Genomic DNA, 13285 nt, shown 5'->3' with positions numbered 1-13285 from the left:
TTATGGCCTTTTCTTGAGGAGGGAGTGTAGCAGAAGCCTAATGAAGGTCTGTCATGATGAGCTATTTAAGTAAGCCTTTTCCTTTTCTTCCTTGGTGCGTAAGTTAATCTAAAATCAAATTATTTTAATATTATGCTAATTTTTAAAAAGAAAAATATCAGCACTTTTAAGGAAAAATGCTATTTATGTACAGAGTACTGAAAAGAACAGATATGTTCTGATACTTTTAAGTCATGTATACGTGCTAGCAAAAAAGCAAAGTAATTTCATTTGAAGCAACTAGATTAGTTAAAAGGTTGTTTTAAAAATAATTTTAGCTCCCTTAAAAAAGAGATGTAAAGCTCTGGGGACATCACAAGCCTTTGTTTCAACATGTGTTTTTACATATGCCTTCCTTGATATGGATTGGTTCCAGTTGGGATCCAAATACTAAGTTGTATGCTCACTGTTACTTAAAAGCACTAAAAAGTACTTTTAATTATGTTCTATGGTTCAATTTGGGGGTTGTTTGTAGAGTGTTCATTAGTCACTTTAACTTTTGATTCTACTATCTTATGGAAAAGTATAAATAATTTTAGAAGTATAAAACCATTATTTCTGTCAGTCAGTAATGTAAGTTAATAGTGACATCCTGGACACTTAGCTAATTGTATTGCCAAAATTGGGTGAAAAGAACAGTTCTTTAATGCAGAATATTTTGGAATCATTAACTATTAGGGCTGAATTAATACCCTTTTATTGAAAATTTAACTTGTATTGCTATGCCAATATTAAAAGATGACTTTTGAAACATGCATTTAAACTTAAGTATTTGAAGTTATCCATTGGAATATAATTGAATGTTCATTGCATTCTTTTTTATGGAAATTTCAATCAGATATAGGCCATGCCAAAATTATTTTCTTCCCTGGTAACTCAAAATGACATTGCCCATCTGGGGCTGGAGCTACATCCATGGACTTGCAGCTCTCTGTAGTTTAAAAACCAAACCAAACTCCGTTTGTTCTCAGTGTCTCTTTATGTTTGAGTTTTGAGGTTGTTTGAATGGCTGGTATGTTGAAAAAAAAAAAAGCCAATCTATGTTGAGTGCCTTCTGTTAGGAAATAATTCTATGAGCATAAGAAGTCTGGATCCCCTTAGTTTATGTTGACACGTGTAGCAAAGTGATTGTCAAAGATTATTAAGGTGGTTTTAAAAAATGCATTGAATTGAAAAATAGTTACATAAGGACAAGATTGTTAACTGCAGTTCTCCACCATCTTTCTACCTTTTAAGAACTAGTAACTTGAACCCATTTGTAGTAGAAATGATAAATTTAATCTTATTTCAGATGTGTCTCTGTAGAAGTATTTTCTATGATTTTCTCTACAAATCAATCCCTGCTCCCCTTACATACACAGAAGAAATCTTTGGCTCTAATGAAATGTTTAGAAATATGGGGTCTTTAGAGGAAAAGAGAAATTAGTTCAAACTAGTAAGAATTCTAGTGCCTCCTGTGCGCTGAACACTGGGTGCCAAGATCCCTGTACTCATGGGACTTATAGTCTGGTAAGGGAGAAGGTGCAAATAAAATGTACACTTAAATTACTATGATACACAGTACTGTGAGATCATTAGAAGAGTGAGGCCTGTATGGGAAGATGTCATTACTAATGGGGATCAGAGAAGATTCCATGGAAGGAGGAGCATTTGAGTTGTGCTTTCTAAACAGATAGTTAGGAACTGAATTTGTGTAATGGACCTTTTGGGCAGTGACTCCTATAGACTCCTTCTTAGAATAATATTTTTAAATATGTAAAACAAAATACATAGAATCACACAGGATACATATTGAAGTAAAGTTATTAAAATGTCTTAAAAGTTCATAAACCACAAGTTAAGAACTCTGTTTTAGGAAGATACTGCATTAGTTCAGACAGGTGGTAATAAGGACCTGTACTGCGTTGGTAGTAGTGAAAAGAGAAAGGAAGCAGTGGATGAGAAAGATGTGTTCATTCCAGAAACATTGAGCACCAGCTGTTTACAGAGCACTGTTGATCATTAGAGAAGTCCGTGATAAGATATGATCTGTTGGTCTGTGGAAGCATTCCAACCCTCTCCTGGCTCTTTAAGAGGCTATGTGAGTGGAAATGGTGGCCAGGTTGTAGAGAAATTGGCAAGGGGAAGGAGTTCTGTTGTAAATGGGAAACCAGTAGAAGGTTTTGAGCAGGGGAAGGGTGTGAAAATGGGATTTTAGAGAAGGTTATGTTGGTTGGAAGAAAATGAATGGAGGTGGGCTAATTTAGAAACTTAGTGAAATCATGTATGAAATGATGAGTTTTCAGGGTATGGTGGGTTCCATGGGAATGAAATAATTAGGATGGATACAAGAAACAATTTGAAAGCAAAATCAACATGTATTAATTACCCCTGTATTTAGAGGGTAGTCAGGAAGATTAAAAGTAACTCCCAAGTTTCCAGTTTGGGTAACAGGAAGTCTATAATCTGTAAAGCTAGGGAACTTTGAAGACATTTGGCTGGTCAGAAGGGGGAAGATGTGTTCAGTTTTGGTATGTCCAAAGTAGAATTGAGCAGACAGCAGAGTATTTAATAGATGTCAGTGGGGAACTTGGAAAATATGCCACAGAAGCTGAGAGAGGGAATTGGTCCATGGCATCCTCCAAAATAGAAACTTTTAAGATGGTAATAATATTGTTCATAGTGACAATGAAATATTTGAGTACATAGGGGATGGTGTTTGTTTACAAAAAGGATTTTTTAATGTTTTTGTGTCATGAATCCCTTTGACAGTTTGGTAAAGTATATGAATCTCCTCTCAATGTTTTTTAATGTGTAAAATACTAGGATAGCAAAGAAAAACAATTATATTGAAAAACAAAATTTTGGTCTTGTGCAATCTAGCACATGATCTGTTAACTGTAGTACTTCTGAAGTAGTGATTAACACAAGTGTTATTTTGAGATATCTGCAACAGTAATGTAACATGAAAATATCTGTGATTTCTATTAGTGAAAAAGTCATAGGTACTACTAATACTACTATGGTTGGTTATCTACATTCATAATAAAAGGAAATGTTAAATTTTAGTTAGAAGTTAGTGAACAATTTTTTCCCATTCAATTCCCATATGCCTTGAAATATCTCTGTGTTGAAATATCTCTTAGGGACCTTAATGTGGTATCTGAGGGACATAGATATTTTTATGCATTGAATTTTAGTTGGGATTTGGAACCTACCAGGTCTAAAGAAGTATTAGCATTTTATCTTCACAATAACCCTGAAAGGTAGGTGCTGTTATTCTTCGCATTGTACAGAGGAAGAAACTGAAGCATAAAGAGATTTAAGTGAGTTGCCCAGGGTCACATGGCTAGTAAATTGGTAAGGGTGGAATTGAACTCAGGACTTTCTGATTCCCAAGTCCAAGACTGTATCTACTGTACTATCTAACTGCTATTTCTCTGAATCTCAAAAGACTTCTGAGAAAACTCCTATTTAAAAGGGCTAAGAAATAATATTTTTTAATATCCTAACAATATTTACTCAAGATAATCAGAGAGGACAGCAACTTATCTAAGGCACATATAATTGGTGAACAAATTAGATTTTTGCTTTTGAGCACTTCAGAAAGTAGACGTTCATCTTCCTTTGCCTTTCCCTTCAGAGCAAAAAGGCAGACGTTACATAGCACTTAAATTTTTTTATATTAACATTATTCTTTATGTTCTTTATTCTTATTCTAAGAAAAATAAAGAACATTTTGTATTTTCCTTGGAAAAATAAAAAAATAACAGTTTAAAATTGCCTTGTTTTATTTTCCTTCCCCTGCTCTTTTTTCACTTTACCTCTAAGGTAAATCAGTGGAAGACATTTAAGTCCTTATCTATACCTTTTATATACCTTCTATATCTATAGTATTATACAGTGATGATGCTCATCACTCTAATACACTCTAATACACTCATGACTCTAATACACTGTAAGATTCGGTAATACTTTCTGATTTCATCAATGATTAATAATGTCCAGTGTAATCTGCATGAGCTTTGAAAAATTCTTTTTTTTTAAAATTAGTACTCTAGATATGCTGTTAGCCATAAATAGGAGTTTACTATATAATCAGCAAATGTAATGGGGCATATGAATCACTTATGAAATTGTCACATAGCTAGGATTTAATATAATAAAGTGGGAGTTATCCAGAAGATTGCCATTCTTAGTATACTTTTTCTTTCAGGTTCTGAAAATTTTTAGTATAACTGTTCAGAAAACATTAATGAAAATTTCAAGACGTACTTCTCCCCAGTGAGTACACTTTGGTTCTCTTAAACTCATTCAGAAACTTGGGTTTATAATAGGCATGATTTCTAGAGGGGAAAAAATGGTCTTTGTAATCATCTAAGTATATCATTTTTGACCTGTGATCTTAATAAATACTTTTAATTGACTTTAACTTAAAAGTAGTTGGGATCATAGGATCATAGATTTTGGCCTGGAAGGGCCCTCAAGAGTTACCTAGTCCTATGCCCTCATTTTAAATATGAGGATACTGATTTTAAGAGAGGTGAAGTTGCTTGTCCAAAGCTGCACCAAAGTGCTAAGTAGCAGAACCAGGATTTGAACCTACATCCTTTGACTTCACATCTAGCACTCTGTCCCCTGTACCATACTGTGCCTCTAGATTGACTTGCTATTTAAAAAAAAAAATCATTCCTGAATTTGTAGAAATTAGTTTTGCCTTTAAGAAATCTTATTGTTAACTGATCTCAGATTTGTGAATTACATAGTCTTTGCTCTTGAATGTCTCCAAACATCAGAACGAATAAATGCAAAAGGTGTTTCAAAAGAAGAATTCGTGGTTCTTAGTGATAGATTTTATATGGTAAATGAAAGTGAAGAAAGGTTAAAAAAAATTGCTCAAACTTCCAGGTTAAATGATGGAGAATGATGATATCATTGAACAAAATATTACTTTGGTGTGTTAGTGAGGCAGGGAGAAGAAAGATTGGTTCTAATGTATAAGATACAATGGAAAAGATTCTGCCTGATCACTAGGAAATGATGACTTCTCCATTGAGTACCTGTTAGTGAAAAGGATCATTCTGGCCACTATCTTAAGTGGTAGTGACCCATAAATCTTCTGTTTCCCCTTTACCATTGAAGACCTTTAATTTAAGGTTTTTTAAGGCCCATCTCTTCATTATTTAATTTCCCTTTTAAAAAATGAAGGGAGTAGGGGCAGCCAGGTGGTTCAGTAGATAGAGCACTGGCGCTGGATTCAGGAGGACCTGCGTTCAAATCTGGCCTCAGACACATCACACTTCCTAGTTGTGTGACCCTGGGCAAGTCACTTAACCCCATTGCCTAGCCAAAAAAAAAGAAGGGAATAGAGACAATGCTGTATTAGGATTAATTGAAGGAAATAAGAGAAGTCTTGGGGCATCATTATAACTGTCTTCAAGTATTTGAAAGAATATTGTTTGCTGAGAGCTAGACTTGAAGTTTTTTAGTTTATTGCTTTTCTAGTTATGTTAGTTGCATGCCCACTTCATTAATTTGTTCTTTCTTTTGATGATGAAAGTATTTGAAGTGATGTTTTTCCCCCTAAGGACTACTTTGCCTGCATTCAGAAGTTTTGTTATTTTCTCTCATTGTCACTTTCATGAAATTGCCTATTATTTCTATAATTTGTTCTTTGACCCACATATTCTTTTGGATTCTATTTTTGAGTCTTATTTAAGTTTGAATCTTTTCTTCAAATGCCCCCTTATTGATAATAATTTTTATTGCATTGTGATAAGTAAGGATATGTTTAAATATTCTATTTTTCTGTATTTGTTTGAGGTTTATATGTGTAGCACATGGCCAATTTCTGCAAAAGTGCCATCAACAGTTGAGAAACATACACAGCCAACCTTTAACTTTTGCAGGTGTAATGTTCCTAGAAAAAGGCATGAAAGTAAAAAACTCAAATGTTGATACAGTGAACCTATGAGAAATAGAGGGTTTAGTTTCCCACAATAACCAAAAACTATAATCTTTCAGTAGAGATTGCCGAAAATACATTTTTTGCATATACTTATTTATAACCAAACATTATTTCTGACAATAAGGGTTTTTCCTAACACAGTAACCATGAAATAACCTATAAAATGTAGAACACAAAATAAAATTGATAACATGCAAAACATTTTTCTCACTAGCGATTCCCTAGAATTCTGTGATCTTTTGTGCTAATATCACAATTAAAAAATATTGATTTCAGATAGTATTCACTTTTCATAACATAAAATCTACAGTACTATAAATACTGTACAGCAAATAAAATTCTTAAAACTAAGGCATTTTTTAAAGTTGAATCCTGCCTACCACTGTGTCAAAAGGCAATGAATGTGAGGGCATTGTACTGTGTTCTCTACTGCTGTAAACCTCTCTACCTTGGTCACCCTCTGAAAACCGTGGGAAAGGTTGCTTGGACTTTAGTCACTGCGGTTGGATGACACTGAGACTAGCAGGGTCTGGACATCACCTCTGTGCTTCATGGCTGGTGGGTGACATTGGAGATTGTGAAGGATGTACCAACTTGAAACAATGTATCCTAGTAGGTAGAGAGGTACCTCCTCCTGTATCTTCTTTGAGGCCAAGCTTGGTCATAATTTCAGAACATGCTGTTTCAACTGTTTGTTCTTTGTTTATATTGTTTTCTTTGTTCTGCTTGCTTTGCAGCAGTTCATATAGGTCTTTTTATGCTTCTCTGTATGTCATGTTCATTGTTTTCCATAGTACAGTACATTCCATTACATTCAAGTTCTACAACTCTTTCAGCTGTTCCCCAATCAGTAGGCAGTTTTTTCTTTCCAGTTCCCTGTTCCAACAAAAAGTGCTGTTATAAATATTTTGGTGTATCATGAGTACTTTCTTTTTGTTAAAGACTATAGGCTCTATTCACTGTGCCACCTAGCTCCCACTAATTTTATATGATCTTTATCAATAATTCAGGTAATGTTTGTGGCAAATGTGTGAGATGTTCACCTAAATCTAATTTCTACCAGCTTCAATTTTCTTGTTCTTTCCTAGGGAATTTGTTTTCAAGATTTTTGAACAGTGAACTATTGAGTTTATTTCTGATTCTTCTTCATGTAGTTTTTTCCATTGAACTACTTTTCTAATTTTTATCCAGGACCAGATAATTTTGATAACTGCTTTATAATGTGGTTTGAGGTCTAGAAGTGCTATTCCCACTTTATTCCTTTTTTTTATTATTATTTCTCTTGTTATTCTAGATCTTTTTTGGGGGGGGGGGTGAGGCAGCTGGGGTTAAGTGACTTGCCCAGGGTCACACAGCTAGTAAGTGTCATGTGTCTGAGACCGGATTTGAACTCAGGCCCTCCTGACTCCAAGGCTGGAGCTTTATCCACTGCACCACCTAGCTGCCCCTATTTTAGGTCTTTTAAAAATAAATTTTGTTATTTTATCTGACTCTGGTTACCTTCTTTGTAGTTTGCATGGTATGGCATGCAGTTTCTGAATTAGTTTCAATAGTTTTGTCAGTTTTATTTTGTAGACATTGTACCAGACATAAGCGCTGAATAAATGATACTATGTAACACTCTACTGTGTTAATCTCTTTCTTGTCATACCCCATTGCTTTAACCTGTGGAAGATAAAACACTAGATTTTATCAGACCATTTCCTTCTTTCTTCCTTAGAGATAATATAGTAGGAACTCCAAATATAAGGTCACTCAGTGGATCACAGTAGCTGCCAGTTAAGAGAAACACTCTCGTCTATTTTGTGGTTGGCCAATATGATAGTTCTGATGTTACTTCTTTTTTAAAAAAATTTAATTTTTCCAATGAACAGAAATCTGTTTTCTCTCCCTCTTGCCTTTCGTTCCCCATGGAGGAAAAAGAGAGAGAAAAACAAAACCCTTTTAATGAATAATATGTACAGTCTGGTAAAACAGATTCTTACAGCGGCCATATCCAATATCTCATTCTGCACCCTGAGTCCATCACTCTTTTGTCAGGAGGTGGGTAGCATTAGTTCTCTAGAATTGTGGTTAGTTATTGTGTTGATTAGAATTCCTAAGTTTTTCAGAGTTATTTGTTTTTACAAAATTGTTGTCATAGTATACTTCTTTTTCTCTTGACTTCTCTCTGTACCAGTTCATATAGATCTTACCAGGTTTCTCTGAAACAACCCCATTGATCATTTTTTAGAGCACATTAATATTCCATTACATTGATATACCATATTTTTGTTGTCATTCCCTTGTTGATAGATCCTCCTTTAGTTTCCAGTTCTTTGTCACTACAAAAAGAGCTATTACGAATGAATTTACATATGTTGTTCCTTTCCCCTTTTCTTTAGGTTGAAGTCTAGTAGTGACATCACTACTAGGGTCAAAGGATATGCAGAGTTCCTAACATTTGGGACGTAGTTCTAAATTCTTTTCTACAATAGTTGAATTAATTCACAATTCTGCCAATGGATGTATTTGTTTTACCACAGTCCTTCCAAAATTTGCCATCTTCCTTTTTGTCACTTTTGCTGATCCAATGGGTATGAAGTGAAACTTCAGAGTTATTTCTATTTGCATTTCTTCTCTTATTAGTGATTTAGAGCTTATTTTCATGTGGCTGTTGGTTGCTTGTGTTTCTTGAGAATTGCCTTTAAATATCCTTTGACCATTTATCTATTGGGAAATTGCTCTTATTCTTACAAATTTAAATCATGTCCTTATATATCTTGGAAATGAGACTTTTAACAGAAATTTTCTGTGAACATTTTTTCTGAGTTACCTGTTTTACTTCTTTTAGCTACATTGGTTTTGTTTGTGTAGTGGGTTATTTAGCAGTGGATTATTGAGTACAATTTTCTTGATTCTTCCTCATGTAATCTCTTCCATTGAGCTACTGTTCTGTTTTTTATGCCAAGACCAGATCATTTTGTTAATTGCTTTATTACTGTTTTTAATTTTATGGAATTTAAATTGTCCATTTTAATTTGGGTGTTCTTTATTTCTTATTTGGTCACGAACTCTTCCCCTGTCAATAGATCTGAAAGGCAGTTACTTCCTTGCCCTTCTAATTTTGTTGATGATACCACTTTTTATATCTGAGGTGTATATTCATTTGGAAATTATCTTATACGGTATGAGATGTTGATCTGTACCTAGCTTCTTACTTAGCAGACTACTTACCAGTTTTCCTAGCAGTTTTTGTCTAATAGTGAGTCTTTACCATAGTAGCTGGGTCTTTGGGTTTATCAATCACAATGCTGCTATTTATTTGCTTACAATAATAATACCTAACATTTATGTAATGTTTTAAGGTTCTAACACAACGTGCTTCACAATTAGTAACTCATTTGATGCTCATAACAACCTTGAAAAGTAGGTGCTATTATTATCACCATTTTATAGAAGAGGAAACTGAGGTAGACAGAATTAATGACTTAGGGTCATAGAACTAGGAAGTGCCTAAGTTTGGATTTGAACTCAGGTCTTCCTGACTTGTGGGTCCAGGGCTCTATCCACTGCACTGTCTAGTTTCCTTTTTAGTTATGTATGTTGTATATCTCATTTTTTCTACTGATCAACCTCTATTTCTTAATCAGTACCAAATTGTTTTGGATTATTACGACTTTGCAGTACAATTTGGTTTTTTATATTGGTGGGCTCCCTTCCCATTTTTTCCCCATTATTTCTCTTGAGACTCTTAATCTTTTGTTCTTCCAGATGAATTTTGTTATTATTTTTTCTGACTATAAAGTAATCCTTTGGTAGTTTGGTAGGACACTGATTAAGTAAATTGATGTAGGTTGTATTTTCACTTTTATTATGTTAGCTCAGCCTACCCGTGAGCAATTAATATTTATCTACTTAAAGAATGTAGTTCTATTCAAATAGTTCCTCTCTGTGACTTGATAGATAGATTCCTGAATATTTTAAATACCATGTAGTTTTAACAATGAAGTTTTTATCACTTTCTGCTGAATTTTATTGGCAATATACAGAAATGTTGATGTTTTATATCCTGCTACTTTGCTAAGGTTACTGTTTCATTTTTAGTTGATTCTCCATTGTTCTCTAAGTAAACCGTGTTAACTGCACAAAGTGATAAATTTGCTTCCTCTTTGCATGTGTGCTTATTCTAATTTCTTTTTCTTGTTTTCTTATTGCTATAGCTTGCATTTATAACACTCTACCTAACTGTAATGGTAGTAATGGATATCCTTGCTTTTATTCCTGATCTTAAAGAAAAGACCTCTAGTTTATCTCCATTGTATGTAATACTGACTTGATTTTAGGTTGATACTACTTAACAGATTAAGGAAAGTTCCACTTATTACTATGTTTTCTAGTGGGGCTTTTTTAATATATAGGTTAAATGGTTTTATCTTGTGAAAGACTTTTTCTGTACCTACTGAGGTAATATGTCATTTGTAGTTCTTGTTATTAAGCTGGTCTATTCTGTTAATAATTTTCCTAAAATTGAATCAATTTTGCATTTCTATAATAAAGCCGGTCTGGCCAAGGTGTATAATCTTTGTATTATGTTGATGTAGCTCTTTGCTACTATTTAAATTTTTTGCATCAGTATTAATTAGGGATATTGTTCTATTTTTGTTTTTTTCCCCCCCTCTGGTTTTGATTCTTCCTTTTTAGGTATCAAAATCATATTTGTATCATAGATGGAATTTGGTAGAATCTCCTCTTTTCCTGATTTTTTTATTTTGTTAATACTGGATTTAACTGTTGGATAGAACTTACTTGTAATGCCATCTGGTCCCAGTGTTTATTCTCTTGGAAGTTTATTTATGGTTTATTCAATTTCCTTGTCTAAGATTTGATTATTTAAATTATCTGTTTCTCATTTTGATAATCTGGGCACTTTAGATTTTTGTAAATAATCATCTATTCCATTAATTGGTATAAAACTGGGCAAAGGCATTTCTAATAATTTAATTCATTCCTTCAGTTTTTTTTTTGTGAATTCTCCTTTTTCATTTTTGATACTGGTAATTTGGTTTTCCTGTTTCTTAAAAAAATCAAATTTACTAATGGTTTATTTTACTATTTTGTTTCATTTTTAAAAGCATCTCCTTGTTTTGTTTGTCAATTCAGTGTTTTGGGATTTTTTTTTTTCCTTCAGTTTTGTTTAATCTGAGCTTTGGAATTACTTTTTTGTGGTTCATTGAATTTTTTTCATTTGTTGGTTTCCTAGATCTTTTTAAAAATTGCATTCCAAATTCATTTGGTTCTTCATTTCTTTATGGAGCATTTTGTAATTTTCCCACTATGGATTTTGAGTAGATTGGTAGATTGAGTCCCACCTGTTTTAAGGGTATTGTGGTTACTTTAAATGAAATTTCCCTTTCTATGATTTATTCCTGGACTTTGTTACAGCTGTATAGAAATACTGTTGATTTTCATAGATATATTTTTATAACTACTACTTTACTGAAGCTATTAATGGTCTCAGTTATTTTCTTTGCTGCTTATCTGGAATTATACAGGGGTGAGGAACCTGCCACATGTGACTCTCTAGGTCCTCAAGTGCAGCCATTTGACTGAATCCAGACTTCACAGACCAAATTCCCTTATTAAAGTGATTTGTTCTGTAAAACTTAGTTTCAGTCAAAAGGCTGCACCCAAGGCCCTAGAAGGCCACATGTGGCTTCAAGACCACAGGTTCTCCACCCCTGGACTCTAGCATATCATCACGTCATCAACAAGTTGAAGTATAAGGATAGAGCAGAGCCAAGATGGTAGAATAAAAGAAAGCATTTTTTCCTTACTTCCCCAGCACACCTCTTCCACAGTAACCTAGAAAACATGCCAGACTGGTTTCCAGGCAGGAAGATAAAGTCATAGTGAGTCCTTTTTCCAAACCAGACTAGTTTGGAAAGACAGAAGTGTCTGTGGGCACTGGGGCAGGGGCTAAACCAAGAACATGCAACAGCAGCACCTTCAGCATTCTAGCAAGGGGCTGAGACTGAGCAGAATTTTAAAAATATGCATAAGGAGAGCAGAAGGAAGTTCTGAAGGGAGCCTAGATGGTCAGGAAAGTATTGGTCTATGTTTATGTTTTAAATTTAATATATGCTTTTAAAAAACAAACTACCTAATAGAAATTCATAAACTGTTGAGATTTCATAATTCTCTTATTTAAATGTTTATATTTGTTAAATTCATAGTAAAAAAAATTTTTAGTGTGCAAGTTTAAAAAAAATACAAAAAAATGAGAATAGTTCTTTCCCCCTCATATTAGTTAGACATTATCTTTGTCTTGAAACTCTTTTGTCTTACTGCTATTGCTTAATTTTTCTACAACTATTTCAAATCACAGTGATAAAAATAAGTATTCTTGTTTTACTTCCTTGTTTATTGAGCAATTTTCTGGTGTTTCCCCATTTCATATACTACTATCTCTTAGATTTACATTTTTTTTGTCATTTAAAAAAATGCTTCTCTACCTATGCTCTGTATGGTTTTTAGCATAAGTGAATGCTGTGCTTTGTCGGGGACTTCTCCTGCAATCTGCTGATATAGATAGATAGATAATAGAAATAAATATATACACACATATATGTATGTATGTATATGTAGAGACAGAGAGAATGTGTCATGTGGGGTTTTTTACTTTTTAATATGTTAATTGTTTTCTTAATGTTAAACTGGTTTAAATCTTCATGTCCCCGGTATATGTTCAACTTGATCTTTGTGAATTTTTTTTTAATAAGTCACTGTATTCTTTTTCCAGTATTTTATTATTTTTTTAATTGATTTTCACCACTGATATTGATCTATGTTCTCTTTGCTTTCTCCTTCTCTAGTTTAAATTTTAGGGCTATATTTTTCTCAAAAAAAGTATTGGAAGTATATTCCTTCTTGGCATTTGAAAATTTATAAGGGGCAGCTAGGTGGTACAGTGTATAGAGCACCAGCCCTGAAGTCAGGAGGACCTGAGTTCAAATTCGGCCTCAGACACATAACACTTACTAGCTGTGTGACCTTGGGCAAGTCACTTAACCCCATTGCCTAGCTAAAAAAAAAAAATTACAGAAAATTTATGTAGTATAGATATCAATGTTCTTTAAAACTTTGATAGAATTCTCCTGTCTATAGAGATTGTTTTCTTCTTTTACAGCTACTTCAATTTCCATTTTTGAATTAGATTAATTGTAGTAACTATTTAAAGGTGTTGATTTTGGGTCAGAATTTGTCAATTTTGTTAGTCTTTTGCAGAACCAGCTTTTAGTTTATATAGTTTATATAGTT

General features: G+C 33.5%; 1 protein-coding gene across 2 annotated transcripts in view; it reads left to right on the top strand.

Moving 5' to 3' along the window:
• Positions 1–13285, top strand: part of SOCS5 (suppressor of cytokine signaling 5) — an 82124-nt gene that overhangs the window by 41990 nt on the left and 26849 nt on the right. The window contains exon 1 of one of the 2 annotated variants that reach the window (XM_027865246.1): positions 4243–4302. The exons of the other annotated variant lie outside the window; for it this stretch is intronic. The gene's annotated coding sequence lies outside the window, so the exon portion shown is untranslated. Of the gene's footprint in view, positions 1–4242; positions 4303–13285 lie in introns of those variants that run through there. 2 annotated transcript variants of the gene reach the window in all.

The sequence above is a fragment of the Vombatus ursinus genome, unplaced genomic scaffold (genome assembly GCF_900497805.2).
Source record: "Vombatus ursinus unplaced genomic scaffold, bare-nosed wombat genome assembly UNPS02014778.1, whole genome shotgun sequence".
Lineage (NCBI taxonomy): Eukaryota > Metazoa > Chordata > Mammalia > Diprotodontia > Vombatidae > Vombatus > Vombatus ursinus.
The sequence above is the reverse complement of the archived record's forward strand: the minus strand, read 5'-3'. Positions and strand labels throughout refer to the sequence as shown.